This window comes from Enhydra lutris, unplaced genomic scaffold (genome assembly GCF_002288905.1).
Source record: "Enhydra lutris kenyoni isolate GAN:26980312 unplaced genomic scaffold, ASM228890v2 scaffoldscaffold17, whole genome shotgun sequence".
In the NCBI taxonomy this organism is placed as follows: Eukaryota; Metazoa; Chordata; class Mammalia; order Carnivora; family Mustelidae; genus Enhydra; species Enhydra lutris.
The window spans coordinates 31,161,836-31,175,651 of record NW_019154101.1 but is presented as its reverse complement, the minus strand read 5'-3'; the positions used below and the strand labels follow the sequence as shown (position 1 = coordinate 31,175,651).

Sequence of the window (13,816 nt, the reverse complement as noted above, 5' to 3'; positions counted from 1 at the left end):
CAAAAGAGAGATATCCTAGAGCTATAAATCTCCTCTCTTTCTTTGCCGGCTTGCAGCCCCTGCCCTTATGTGGGGCTACCTCTCGGAAGTTATTCACACTGGGATGGGAGAGGTCAGCCTGACGCACAGTTCCTGGCAGGTGGTCTAACACAGGACCTCAGGGCCCCCATGCAGAACGGGCAGCCCCAAGGTGCTTTAAAGGCTCTCTCTGGAAATAATGGTCATGTGTCTTTGTCTGCGTCTCTAGGGCCGTCTATGACAGGCTTTGGTTCATGACAGATCGCTGTCCAGACACTGACCCCGTTGTATCTCCAGCCAGCCTGCCTTCCAATCACAATATATAGCAACCTGACAACCTTCCAGAAAATAAACTCTTTTTACTTTCAGAGGAAAAAATAAATAAAAATTCATTGCTGGAGGTAGCTGTAGAGTGGATCTTTTAGGAAAAACCATGGAGAATGGAGAAGGGAAAAGGATATTAGAATATTAGAATATGAACTGTCATGACTACTATCACTGACTTTTCTGTTTGATCTGCCTGTTACTGAGATTCCATTTCTGCTTTGCCTTTCCATTTCCTTCTCAGTCTAAGTTGAATAACTTAGCATATCATTTATCTTCAGTTTCTTCCAAAAATCCTTTTCCTTCTGATTCCTCTACTTTGGCCTTTCTTTCTTTCTTTTTTCTTTCTTTTTCTTTCTTTCTTTCTTTCTTTCTTTCTTTCTTTCTTTCTTTCTTTCTTTCCCTTCCTTCCTCCCTCCCTTCCTTCCTTCCTTCCTTCCTTCCTTCCTTCCTTCCTTCCCCTTCCTTCCTTCCTTCCTTCCTTCCTTCCTTCCTTCCTTCCTTCCCCTTCCTTCCTTCCTTCTCCTTCTCTTCCTCCTCCTCCTCTTCCTCCTCCTCCTCCTTCTTCCCCTTCCTCTTCTTCTTTGGTTTTCCTTCCTTTATTTTCCTTTTTCATGCATCTGTATGTAAGACCTTATGTCAAGCCTGTGGTGTATAAAAACATAAACATGCTGATTGCTCCTTCCTTTGCCCTATTTCTACTCCTGATATAGTATAACACTTATGCCATTCCTTGACCATATTTGATGATGTTTGATGTGTCTTTATGCATAATTACTAATATGGTAACCAGTGGTATTTGCAATTCTACTAGTATTTTTTGAATGAATGAATGAGAGCTTTTATAAAGAATAGATTATAATTTCTTGTTAGCTCACCAATTCTCTAGAGTAGTGTTTCTCATCTCAGTCCTATTGAGATTTGGGGCCTGATGTTGTTTTGTCATGGGAGCAGGGGAGAATTTTGTGCATGGTAGGACATTTAGCAACATCCCTGCCCTCTACTCACTAGATGCTAGTAGTTCCTCCCCACCCAACTATGACAATTAAAAATATCTCCAGACATTGCCAGATGTTTCTTGGAGCAAAATTACCCCCCTAGTCCCCATTAGGAACTACCATTCTAGATGAGTGTCATTCAATAGAACTTCCTGAGATGATGGAAATGGCTATTGAGCTTTTGAAATGTGACTAGTTTTAACTGAGTTATGCTGTACATATAAAATTTACACCAGATTTTGATGATTTCATTTTTTAAAAAAGAATGTAAAATATAACATTAATGTTTAATATTGATTACATGTTGAAATGATATTTACATACATTAAGCTAAATATAATAAATTCTCCAACTTACTTTCCCCTGTCTCATTTTATACTTTTTGACTTACATTATAGGGCTCACATTTTTGCTTTATTATATTTCTATTGAAAAGCACTACTCGAGATAGTCATTGCTTGATTTTGGACTTCTTAATAAGAAGTCTAAATTTTGGCTTCTTCTTAAGAAGAAAATCCCAATTGATTCTCTTCTTACAGACATTCTTCTCACCTGCTATCCAAAAATGCCAAAAATGTCTGTATGATTCTCTGTCTCAAGCCCTTAGTTCGAGTGTCAAATTGGTGATTTGTGCTCAATGATTTTATTTTATTTTATTTTTAAGATTTTATTTCTTTATTTGACAGAGAAAGAGAGAATACAAGTAGGCAGAGCAGCAGGCAGAGGGAGAGGAAGAAGCAGGCTCTACATTGAGCAAGGAGCCTGATGAGGGGCTAGATCTCAGGATCCTGAGATCATGACCTGAGCCAAAGGCAACCACTTAACTGACTGAGCCACCCAACCACCCTTCTGCTCAATGATTTTAAAAGTCTGAAATCCACTGTCTAGGAGCACCTGGGTGGCTCAGCTGGTTGAGCATCTGACTCTTGATTACTCTTGATTACAGCTCAGGTCATGATCTCAGGATCATGGATGGTTTCAAGCCCCGTGACAGGCTCTGCAATCAGTGGGGAGTCTGTTTGAGATTCTCTCTCTCCTTCTCCCTCTGCCCCTCCCCCTTCTCATGTTTTAAATAAATAAATGAATAAAATCCAAAATCTAACTCCAAAAATTGATTGTGTCAGCTGTGTTTAGTCAAGCACAGCAGCTGAATGCCGCCTGTTCTCTGAGGAAGAACAGCTTAGGATCCCTAAGAAAGGCAACTACCATTCCAGTGCAAAGTCAGAGCTTTGCACTCAGCTCACCAAGTGAACTCCTTAAAGAATGTCCTAGAGAATGATGGCTTGAGCCATGCCAGTAGGAATTACCAGGGAGAAAGAAATTCTGTAGTCAAATGAGTTTGATATATTCTGGGTTAAATGAAATGAGAGAAGTCTATTTCACAACAGTTCTTCTCAAAAACGTCAATATACTAAAACGTACTATAAGTCAAAGGAGGTAGATAGAACACAACATTTCTCACATGTTTTTATTCATGGAACTTGTGTTGTATTTATTCTGACAGTAATGAGAATCCACTAAAGCCAGGAGTGACATGAGCCATTGACATGTTAGAGAGCTTCTCTTTGGGCACTGTAGACAACAGATTAGAAGTACAAGAGGGAGGTCAGGGGGAGGCCCAAAGTGAAAGGCAAAGGAGGAGGCTATTCTATTTGTCTGGATGAGATTTTGAGGACCTGAAAAGAATGATTTGAAAGGTGTTTACAAAATTCAATGAACATGATTCAGTGAGTCCGGGCAGGCCCAGTTTCTGGCTTGGTAATTCAATGGTTAATGGTGGTTCCACTAAGAACTTAATACCCCAGTTAAGGAGACAGACTTGTAAACAAGTGATTACAGCACACTATCATGCCCCCAAATTAGAAATAGACACAAGACAGTACACAGGCAGAAGCCATAGCTTATACACATACATTTAGACAAACAACAGAAAAATAGGTGCAAGATTCATGATCTTTCCAAGAATAGCAATATTTACAAATGTTCCAACTGTCCCTATTTAAAAAAAAGAAAAAGTTTGGATCAGAAATTGAGATTCAATTTTGTATTTAAAAATAAAGAATGTTGGGGGTGTAGGGAGTTCCACAGAGTTATAAAAAGATATATGTTATTGAAAAACAGAAAGCAAATGCAGACTGACAACTCAATGAAGGCAATGATTTTTTTCTGTCTTATTTGCCCTGTATCTCTAGTTCCTAGCTAAATGGCCTGGTATACAAATACTTGTGGAACAATCTGAAGCCCAAAGCATTCTCTATATATCCCTGAAAACAAAACTTAATATTAAGAAATGGTATGATATTGTGATTTCATTTAACCAAAAACACTGTTTTTTGCAGTAGCAATGGGAATTCTTCTTTTTTGGAAATTGTTTCTCTTCTTAGATGTGTTCAATATTCTAAATAACATTTGCTGTTGTTGGGGAAAAGCTCTTCTACATTTGAGGGTGGCAGCAAGCTGACTTGGCCTGAGTGGTCTTGGGGGAGTCCTTCAAGGGATGACTGAGGGCCCCTTGCCGCATTGAGTTTCCTGATGCCGCAGGCCTCAATATAGCTCCCACTCATCCATAATTCCATTCTGAATCCTGCTGAGTGAACAATCAGTTTTAAGAGACTAGCCTAGTACTTAGTTCACAAAAAAAGAGAACTGGAAGTAATCTGTGTCTTACAAACTAAGGAAAGTAAATATTGGGAAATTTAGGCCAACACTTGACTTGTTTTGACATTCTGTTGATTATTAACCAATAGGTATTACTAAAACATATCAGATTTCCAGTAGTATGAGCTCTGCTTTTACCAGATATTTATTAATTATTAGAAGAATCTGAATTGCATTACCTTCAGCATATTCACGCACCTCACTCTCAGCTGTGTCAATCTCTGTGAAGTAATATTAAGGTCCTTGCTCCCCAACGTGTGGTCCGTGGATCAACAGCATCAGCATCGTCAGGCCATGTCTTAGAAATGCAGAATCTCAAGGCCTACCCCCAACTGAATCAAAAGCACCCGGAAAATTCATATACACATGTAAGAGTCACTGATCTAGACAAACCTTGATTGGCGATGTTAACAGGAACGAAAATAGAGAAGATAAAATGTTTAATTTTATGCATACTTGTTTTTATTAAGATATAATTGACGTAGAACGTGTTAGTTTCAGGTGAACAGCATACTGATTCAATATTTGTATATATTGCAAAATGCTCACCGCAATCAGTGTAGCTAACTTACATCACCATTCAGGATTACAATTTGTTCGCTTGTGATGAGAACTTCAAAGATTTGAATATACAACGCTTTCAAATATACAATACAGTACTATTTTTTTTTAAGATTTTATTTATTTATTTGACACAGAGAGAGAGAGATCTGAAGTAGGCAGAGAGGCAGGCAGAGAGAGGTGGCGGTCAGGGAAGCAGGCTCCTTGCTGAGCAGAGAGCCCGATGAGGGGCTTGATCCCAGGACCCTGAGATCATGACATGAGCCGAAGGCAGAGGCTTAACCCACTGAGCCACCCAGGTGCCCCACAATACAGTACTATTAACAATAGTTACCATGTTGTATATTATATGCCTATGATTCATTTATTTTATAACTGGAAGTTTGTATGTTTTCATTTTCTTTTTCTTTTCTTTTCTTTCTTTTTTTTAAAGCAGGCTCCATGCTCGATGTGGGCTTAAACACAGGACTCTGAGATCTAGAGTTGCATGCTCTGTTGATTGAGCCAGGGAGGCATCCCAGGAAGTTTGTATCTTTTGACCAGGTATGTAACATACGTCTTTTTGTCAATATTTTCAGGAATTGCTAAGTTGCTATCCACTGTGGCTGGCTTTTAGCTTCATTTTGCTCACTCACTAGTAACAAGCAGTGGAATTTCTAAAAAAAAAAAAGAAATGAACCACTCATAAATCACATGGATAGATTGAACATCTCAGGATGCTATGACCTAGTATCTTAACCAAATCCCCTGAATGAAGAAGAGGCCAACCTTAGTGGTCCTGGAAAGTAGAACAAGGACGGCCCTCCAGGTGGCAGGTGCAGGGGCCCCCAGCGAGGAATTCCAGTCTGGGGAGTGGGTCTGATACATGGAGAAGATAGGCTCTCTACTTCCTACTCTCGACATAGAAAGATATGGCATTTTGGGGGGTTGGGGAAAAATGTGGTTCCATTTCAGAGAAAAGGGATACTTTTAAAAACTCTAGCCAGTCTTGGAAATCAACTCCAAAAATGTTATCTCAACCAGCATTACATCATTTTTCTGGAAAGGTAGAGAAAGTCACCTAAGAGGGGCCATTCCTGCATAAGCACGTGATGGGCCAAATCTGGAGATGACATTTCCTTCTCTAAGTTCGAGACCCCAAGTCAGAGGGTGATTTACACGTCAGTTGCCGCATGGTGGTCAATGTTCCAGGCTGTCAGCTCAGCCCCGCCCTGCTCTTCTGGAACAAGCACCATCGGAGCCCCAGCTACATGGGGCTTTGAAAGGTTAGTCAAAGACCACATTGTGTTCCTCGAGCTGCAGGAGTGGCTGCACTAATTTGGATTGTGACTTGGCTTGTCTTCCCCCCACTCTTCCTGAGGTCTGAACTGGGTTTGTGTCAATCAGTGGTGTCACATCATTCATGCACTGAAGGATGGTGGCCCTGCCAATCCTTGAAGTCGTTTTTTAGGATCATCTTAGTAAGACATCTGGGAGAATGCTATATAGTTCTGCTTACTCCATACCACTAACAGTTACCCTTGTATGTTTTTGCAGACTTCTGGAAGGCATGTGTCGTATCTGGTGCATTTAATTTGAATACTAATAGGTGGAAGGAACATTCAATTTGGAGCCAGAAGGCCTGGCTTGGCCACTTCTTTGGTGCCTCAGTTTACTCACCTACAAAATCACCATATTATATATCTCATTGTAAAAATGAGGCATGTGAGATAATTTTGTAAACCAGAGATAAATATTGTATCAAGTAAGAGGGAACCACATCTGAACCACAGATCAAATCCAATGTAATCAACAATTCATGTTAGAGGATGTAGGTCACAATCAGACATCTTTTTTTTTTTAATTTATTTATTTCACAGAGAGAGATCACAAGTAGGCAGAGAGGCAGGCAGAGAGAGAGATAGAGGAGGAAGCGGGCTCTCCGTCAAGCAGAGAGTCCGATGTGGGACTCGATCCCAGGACCCTGAGATCATGGCCTGAGCTGAAGGCAGAGGCTTTAAACCACTGACCCACCCAGGTGCCCCACAATCAAACATCTTAAATTTGAACATTATCTGAAAAAACCAGAACTATCAAGGATCATCAGAATCAGGGATTATTATATAGTAATGTTGGCTTTAGCAGCAAACGTTCATTAGGTTTCCACTAAGTATGAAAGGTTACCGGTTAGAAATGATAACTGTAATTGTCAAATAAAACTCTGATAGGAATATTTTTTTAGCTAATGAAGTACATGAGCAAGTAAACAAAACAAGGCTTTCTTTCTTTCTTTCTCTCTCTTTTTTTTTTTTTATATTTCATTTATTTACTGGACAGAGAGAGGGAGAGCACAAGCAGGGGGAGCAGCAGGCAGAGGGAGAATCAGGCTCTCTCAGGAACAGGGAGTCCAAGGCGGGGCTCCACGAGGGGCTGGATCCCAGGATGCTGGGATCATGACCTGAGTCAAAGGCAGATGCTTAACCACTGAGCCACCCAGGTGTCCCTATGGCTTTCTTTTTTATGGGTAATGGCTGAAACAAGTCATCACTGAGATACAGCTCCACCTGGCAAAAGCACTCTCTCTCCGCTTTTCTCCTTTATGTGGGAATTTTCCCCATTCTCTTGGCTTTAGAAGATGACAGGAGGCCACATGAATCCGTAAAATCTCAGTTCTTATTCTCCTTTCTTTTCCTCTTGAGTATTGATTACTTTGTGGAGGGGCATCTTTCTTTCTTCTGATTCTTGCTTTACTAATTTTTCTCTCTAAAATGTTCTGCTTTCATGAAATTTCCCTGACTCTGGTCTCTGTCACATCAAGAGAAGTTTCCCAACATCTCCAATCTTATTAGGAAAGCATATAAAGGAGGACTCCTTCTTATTGTCTCAGACTTTCCTTCTGAACTTTTAAAGGCAATTTGGAATATTTTGCTTTTTAAAGGAGTGTTGGGTTAAAAGAAGAAAGTAGTGGGGCGCCTGGGTGGCTCAGTGGGTTAAGCCACTGCCTTCGGCTCAGGTCATGATCTCAGAGTCCTGGGATCGAGCCCCGCATCGGGCTCTCTGCTCTCTAGGGGAGCCTGCTTCCTCCTCTCTCTCTGCCTGCCTCTCTGCCTGCTTGTGATCTGTCAAATAAATAAATAAAATCTTTAAAAAAAAAAAAAAAAAAATAAAAAAAAAAAAAAAAAAAGTAGATCGTTTTCAACATGTGGCAGGATGGAGATATAAGGGAGAAAAATAAGAGTGTTCTTTCCTTCAATAAATCAAAATGCCACTAGCAGGAGTGTTTTGTGAATTACAGAAGTATTTTTAATTCCTTAGAAGAAAGACTTATGGGGCGGGGGATGTTACAGCCCAAGATAATTAGTCTGTGACACAAACTGCGTTCACATTCGTGACGACATGTGTTAGCTGGGATTGATAAGGACAAACTGATGAGCTCAAACATAGGGAAGAGAGTCTAGAAATACTCATTGTGTCTTCATGACTTCATCTGGCATATTATCCTATGAAAAGCCTCAAGTATCCTAGCTTTTCCCACCCTTCATAAATTCAGTGTGAGAATGTACCCGGTAACCCTTCAATCCAGGTTTGCTTTATGCTGTGTGCCCAGGGGTCTTAGTCACCAACTCTGCTGGGTCTCATCTTGGTGGACTCAAAGGGCCGAAGCTCCTGCTGCCTATGTAAGAACTACTCAAGAGCTGTATGGTTATTCAGAGTCTCATTGGGGTCCTCGGTGTCTCCTAAAGATTAATAAGCAATCAGCCAATCTATCTTCTCACAATGTGGACAGAGCTTTTCCGTTTTTTTAGAAAATAACATTTGCTAAGAATAATGGTACTTACCCCTTTTTGGTCAGAGATGAAAAGAACCAGACTCTTGCCAGGAAGATGGAGAGTGCGATAACTTTCAGCTCTCTGCAGCTGAGGAAAGGAGATTGTGATTTCCCCACACTAGCTAGATAATTCTCAACTAACTGGATGATCATAGTCTTGTTAGAAGGGAGTGTGTTTGTCCTCTTTCTACTTTAAGCCAATAATTACACAGTACTGTTGCCGTATACATCAATCACAGTTATTCATAATATAAGTGACCAACCATAAGAGAAACTAATTTAAAAATCAATTGTATATTTGTATATTTGTGGCTTAAGTCCCATGAAAACTGGAAATATATGCATGGGACATAGTATATGCAAATGAAAATATATGCATTGAGACATAGTAGTGTCCCAAGCCAAAACAGTGCCAGCCTCAAAGAAAACTGGACTGGAGGTAGAGCTGATGAAAATCTGAAAACCGGCCTAAGAAATGTAATGTTAACAAATGCCATTGTTGAACAAATAACTGTGTAGTTAATGGTCTGGACTTTTTTGTCTCTGATTTTCAGAGCAACTCAGCAAGAAGTACCACGGTCTCATTTTTTTCAGATAATAAAACTAAGTCCTGAAAGGTGGAGAAACTGACCCAAGTCACTTAGTTTTTAATTTCTCTCTACCCATGTTCTTTCCACTATGATAGCTCTACTACTGGTCTCAACTATTTCCTCTTTGTTGGGCTTTCAAAATTAAACGATGTTGGAGAATCAGAAGGTAATTCCACAGTTTGTCAAAGTAAGCAGTAGAAGGCATTTTAAAGTGAAGAAAATATTAGGTTAAATTGGAAAACATGAATGAAGCAGATGCAAATTTTATAAAAACTTGAATTCAAGACAAAAGGCAAAGAAACAGGTTCTTAAATTATTTTCAAGATTCTTCTTTTGAGGTGAAGGAGACAGAAATCTTAGTCATTCAACAAATTGCTATTTTTCTTCTTCTCCCAAGATTTACAAATCAACCATCTTAACAAAATCTAAATATTCATTAATTTTAGCATTTCTAATACATTTAAGGAGAGTTTCATACACTGTGTTTGATTTTATGAATGTTCCTGAAATTCGGAGCATTATTATTTTTTGGTTTTATTCATAAACAGATAAAGTATGTCTATTGAAAATATATAAACTGCCTCCTTTTAAGGGGAAATTATTGCTTTTTGCTTATTAAAGAGCACCTAAAATTTTAATGGACTACAAATTAATTCAAAGCTGATCTATAAAAACATGAAATTTCATGGAATATTTTCTTTACTTCAAACAAAACCCACTTCCATGCAAACTTCTATGGAGAGTGAGTTCCTGATCTGTTTTTCTGAAGCTGAAAACACTCTGTGTATAAGGCCATTACCTGGGGCTCTTTCTGGATGTGGAGCACAGGCCACGCATCCATATTGGAACTGCCAATTCTTTGGATGACCCTGCCCACTTCACTACTATTGGGCTACAACTCTTAATCAAAGTCACTTCAAAGACCCCAAACAGATTGATTCACATGTGAATGCAACCCAAACTGTCTTCCAAAGGAGGAGGGATTCTAGTCTTATGTTCCTTTGAACCTACTGTTGCTCATTTATTAGTATTTACTTTGCATGGCCTATGGCTGAACCATGGAAATTGGAAAACAAACTCCTATTCAGCAAGTCATGTCAAAGGTGACTGCAGAGCCAGAGAGTTGACTGTGGGACAGACATTCTTTCTGATCTGGAGGCCTCTTCTGCAGCACTGCTGTCTCCACAGTTACATACCTGTCCATGGAAGCCTTTCGTTTATCTTGTCTATGTGGGAAGTCCTAGACGATGCCATCAATCTGAGAGATGAGAGAGATGCCCATGTGACACTCCAACAATGGTTGAGGGGGGGAGGGGAAGAAGAGAAAGAAAAAAAAAAAATTAGGCGATCCTGAACAAAGTTCTTTTGAACTGTACGATGGTCATAGAGAAGATCCCATAGGCACTTCTGTTCAGAAACATACTTTGTACTCTGCCAAACACACAGTGAGGCAAGCATTCCCACCTGAGAACAGAAAATGGGTATTGTCCACAGACTCAGGGAAGAGAGAGGAAATAATCACATTCCTGAATTTTCTTCTGGGGGAAAATCAGATTCCCTTAGAATAACGCAGCTGCAGCACGCATCACTGCTTACCGGTCCTTGATGACAACCGTATTTCCTGTTACTTCTTCTTCTGGCTGTGTCAGTAGAGGGGTATCCAGTGTGTTGTGTTTGAATGACTTGGGTGTTCTGTGGCCCCCAAATGAATGTTGCTGGTATTTTTACTAGTCTGGATTACACATTAAAAAATGTTAAAATTGCATTTTTGAGACATATTCAAATACATTTTAGAGTTCTTTTGATGTGAGAAATTCACCAATCCAGATTGAATGATACGGCTTTTTTTTTTTTTAACCTGAAAAAGTACTTTGCATATACATTTTTTTACTCTATAAGGTTGCATGTATCAATCATGAGATTGCACGTGAAAATGCCTGGGAAGATCTAACATGCTTTGCAGCCTCTGGGCCATCATCATCAGTGCCACCATCTTCAGCCCTAACAGGATCCTTTGGAACCATAGCTGAATGCTGTGTCTATGATGGAAGCCAAGTCCTATTCATGTCGCTTGAATTGAGATGAAGATGAAGCTTTTCTTATGGGAAGGTCCTTGACGAAGAGCTTTGCTGCCAAGCTTACAGTCCTCCAGCCAGCTGACCCTTAGGGCAAGGTGCAAAGTCCATCTGTTTGCACAGACTTTTATTCCGTGGGGGTTAATTTAAGCAGAAGTTTCTCAGACATGATATGAAGGAGATGTGCGTGTGAATAGTAGTGTTTATTTAGTACCTTTTTTTCCGATTTGACATTATATTTTATAAATATAATTTATAAAATTTATAAATGCCTACAAAAGTAGACCCACGTATTCATTGAAAGCATCACAGGGCGTTATTTACAAGTCTGTTCAGTGAAATCAATTCTGTTCAGTGAGAGGATACAATTTTAAATATAGGTTGAAAATAAAAATTTGATTTCATTGTGACAGGAATAATGCACTGTGTTTTAAACAATTGTTTAAATCATCATTCAGATCTCAATATAGCTGAAATAAGACCAGATGAAGAGGTAAAAATAGCAAAGTATCCATTAAGAGGCCCTACGGAGAGTCCAGCATTAACTACAGTGATCTCATGTGTCTTCTGTAGACTATCTACAACCTTAGAGTACAAACACCCTTGGAGTTTTGCTATTGCAGAAGTCATTGAAGTCATCTGCGAGGTTATTTCCATGAACACCATGTCCTTCCACTTCTATTCCAAACTTCCTACTAAGACTACAAAACACTTCACACCACGATCTCATTCGCCTGGGTTACATCACTCCGGAGTGGCGTATGGATGTATGTATTCCCTAGAATGTCCTCATTAGGCCAAGAGTGAGAGATGCTAGATTTAAAGTATTCCCTTGTTATCATAACTTTAGCTAAACATTTAAGCAGTCGTGACTATATACATTTTAACAGAATTTGTGGGAAAATCTAACCAAGAACCAACTTCCTGTCAGCCTAAATGTTAACTCCCCAGATCACATGTGCTCATGAACATGTACATATGTGTGTGGGGGGTGGGCTCTGGAGGAGCAGGGTATGTATATGATAAAGTGGCTATCAGTATGTGGAACCGGGAGAAACAACATATTGGGTCTAAATAATATCAGAGGTCTTGAAATAGCTCTGTTCAACCTCAGGCTTGGCTTTCAATGTGCATTTCTCCTCTTTACGGAAAATCAGGGCACTGAGCTACCAGTGCACCTGCTGGAGACAGCTTGTTTAGGTGTCAGTAAAGGAAATATTTGCTAGGGCTCTTGCTTGTGCCCAAGGCTATGGGGCCTGAGGGGTGTAGAGACTCAGGGGGAGGGAGACAGCAGCAGCATGGCAGCCGGGTTTGAGCAACCCCCCAGCCCTCCTCTTCCCTGTCATCGTTGCCAGAGTTGCTGGGACCCTTTAGTCTGCATGTGTTAGTTGTAAGCTGGCTGCCCGCTGTCAGTCCTCCAGCTCACTTGCCCTCCTTCCTTTCTCTGCCACTGGCAGCCAGCGTCTGCAATAGGAGACCAGATAACTCCCACTCGCACCTTACCCACAAGCCCCAGGGCTCTAGCCTGAAGGTCAGGGGGACCTGAAGCTGGGGGTCGCCTCACTCCTGCAGGGCAAGGAAGATGCCTGAGGAATGGACCTACCCAATGAGAAGAGAGATGCAGGAAATTTTACCTGGATTGTTTTTAGGCCCATATTCTTCTGCTATGGAAAAGCAAGCTTACCTATACTACAGAAACATGGATTAACCCCTATAATATGCAAAAGACAAAATATTGAAGCAAACTTTGTTAAGTCAACCTTTCAACAATTATTTAGCTATTTATTTAGTATTGATAATCCAGTTGAAAATAGAATACATCATTTTCCCATAATTAAAGAATTTATTGGTGGAGAAAAAGTTACTGTCCATGGAAATGCAGGGATCTCCAGGAGTGCTGCCTCTGTTATTACATACAGTATGGAAACATCTGGAATGAAGAGATACATCTGCTGATGTTCCAGAAAGATTTTGTATTAATCCTAATGCTGGATTTGTCCATCAACTTCAAGAATACGAAGCCATCTACCTGGCAAAATTAACAAAACAGATGATGTCATCACTCCAGATAGAAAGGTCATTATCTGTTCATTCTGGACCCACGGGCAGTTTGCAAAGAAAACATGAAGAAGAAGATGATTTTGGAAACATGCAAGTGGGGACGGCACACAATGACTGACTCAGGAGCAACACTATAGAGGATGTGAATTTCTACCTGGGAAGGAGAAAATACTAGAGACAATAATAATGTAAAATGGTAAAAACAAAACAAAACAAGAAAGAAAATATGGGCATGTCCACTGGGCCAGTGTTACTCCAAGCCCTTGGCATGTCTTGCTTCATTTAAATCTCCCAAGGACCTTGTGGGATGGATGCTACTGTTTTCTCCACCTTACAGATGAGGGAATTAAGGCAAAGGAGCTGAAGCAACTCGTTGGGGAGTTCCGTCACTAGCAAGTGGGGGTTGGAATGACTACCGAGCCTGCATTATTAATCCTTGGGCCCTGCTGCTTCCTCAGTGTAACCTGCACCCACAGGCAACCAGTAGACTGGGTGGAACCCAATACCCAGTACCTTAAGCTGATACTGAATTAGTGGAGACCATTTTTCAAAGGAACAGCTTGGGACATGGCTAGACGCCAACTGGTGGCTGACCACATGTGAAAAACCAAGGAAACATCTGTCCAAAACAAGCCAGTTTGGATGCACAAAGATCATTGGTTGTTTGCACAATAGTCATTTGTACACAAATGAAGGCTTATTTGAACTTCAAAAATTCTGTCC

At 40.3% G+C, this 13,816-nt stretch overlaps 1 pseudogene; it reads left to right on the top strand.

Moving 5' to 3' along the window:
• Nucleotides 1–11,450: 11,450 nt before the first annotated feature.
• Nucleotides 11,451–13,211, top strand: LOC111147476 (annotated as a pseudogene).
• The last annotated feature ends 605 nt before the right edge of the window (nucleotides 13,212–13,816 follow it).